A 1,869-nucleotide genomic window follows, 5' to 3' on the forward strand; every position below is an offset into this window, starting at 1 on the left:
TTGAAGAGTTCCCTTACATTCCTTGTGAGTTGTATTCCAAGGTATTTTATTCTTTTTGTAGCAATTGTGAATGGCAGTTTGTTCTTGATTTGGCTTTCTTTAAGTCTGTTATTGCTGTAGAGGAATGCTTGTGATTTTTGCACATTGATTTTATATCCTGAGACTTTGCTGAAGTTGCTTATCAGTTTCAGGAGTTTTTGGGCTGAGGCGATGGGGTCTCCTAGGTATACTATCATGTTGTCTGCAAATAGAGACAATTTGGCTTCTTCCTTTCCTATTTGAATATCCTTTATTTCTTTTTCTTGCCTGATTGCTCTGGCTAGAACTTCCAGTACTATAATGAATAGGAGTGGTGAAAGAGGGCATCCTTGTCTAGTGCCAGATTTCAAAGGGAATGCTTCCAGTTTTTGCCCGTTCAGTATGATATTGGCTGTTGGTTTGTCATAAATAGCTTTTATTACTTTGAGATACGTTCCATCGATACCGAGTTTATTGAGGGTTTTTAGCATAAAGAGCTGTTGAATTTTGTCCAATGCCTTCTCTGCATCAATTGAGATAATCATGTGGTTTTTGTTTTTGGTTCTGTTTATGTGGTGAATTACGTTTATAGACTTGCGTATGTTGAACCAGCCTTGCATCCCTGGGATAAATCCTACTTGATCATGATGGATAAGTTTTTGATTTGCTGTTGCAATCAGCTTGCCAATATTTTCTTGAAGATTTTTGCATCTATGTTCATCATGGATATTGGCCTGAAGTTTTCTTTTCTTGTTGGGTCTCTGCCGGATTTTGGTATCAGGATGATATTGGTCTCATAGAATGATTTGGGAAGGATTCCCTCTTTTTGGATTATTTGGAATAGTTTCAGAAGGAATGGTACCAGCTCCTCTTTGTGTATCTGGTAGAATTCAGCTGTGAACCCATCTGTACCTGAGCTTTTTTTGTGTGGTAGGCTCTTAATTGCTGCCTCGACTTCTGACCTTGTTATTGGTCTATTCATAATTTCAGCTTCCTCCTGGTTTAGGCTTGGGAGGACACAGGAGTCCAGGAATTTATCCATTTCTTGCAGGTTTACTAGTTTATGTGCATAGAGTTGTTTGTAATATTCTCTGATGATGGTTTGAATTTCTGTGGAATCTGTGGTGATTTCCCCTTTATCATTTTTATTGCATCTATTTGGTTGTTCTCTCTTTTATTTTTAATCAATCGGGCTAGTGGTCTGTCTCTTTTGTTGATCTTTTCAAAAAACCAGTTCTTGGGTTTATTGATTTTTTGAAGGGTTTTTCGTGTCTCAATCTCCTTCAGTTCAGCTCTGATCTTAGTTATTTCTTGTCTTCTGCTGGGTTTTGAGTTTTTTTTATCTTGCTCCTGCAGCTCTTTCAATTTTGATGGTAGGGTGTCAATTTTGGATCTCTCCATTCTCCTCATATGGGCACTTATTGCTATATATTTTCCTCTAGAGACTGCTTTAAATGTGTCCCAGAGATTCTGGCATGTTGTGTCTTCATTCTCATTGGTTTCGAAGAACTTCTTTATTTCTGCCTTCATTTCATTGTTTATCCAGTCAACATTCAAGGGCCAGTTGTTCAGTTTCCATGAAGCTGTGTGGTTTTCGGTTGGTTTCTGAATTCTGAGTTCTAACTTGATTGCACTATGGTCTGAGAGACTGTTTGTTATGATTTCAGTTGTTTTGCATTTGCTGAGGACTGCTTTACTTCCAGTTATGTGGTCAATTTTAGAGTAGGTGTGATGCGGTGCTGAGAAGAATGTATATTCTGTGCATTTAGGGTGGACAGTTCTGTAAATGTCTATCGGGTTTGCTTGCTCCAGGTCTGAGTTCAAGCCCTGGATATCCTTGTTGATTTTCTG

This window comes from Callithrix jacchus, chromosome 7, assembly GCF_049354715.1.
Source record: "Callithrix jacchus isolate 240 chromosome 7, calJac240_pri, whole genome shotgun sequence".
NCBI classification, from domain to species: Eukaryota; Metazoa; Chordata; class Mammalia; order Primates; family Cebidae; genus Callithrix; species Callithrix jacchus.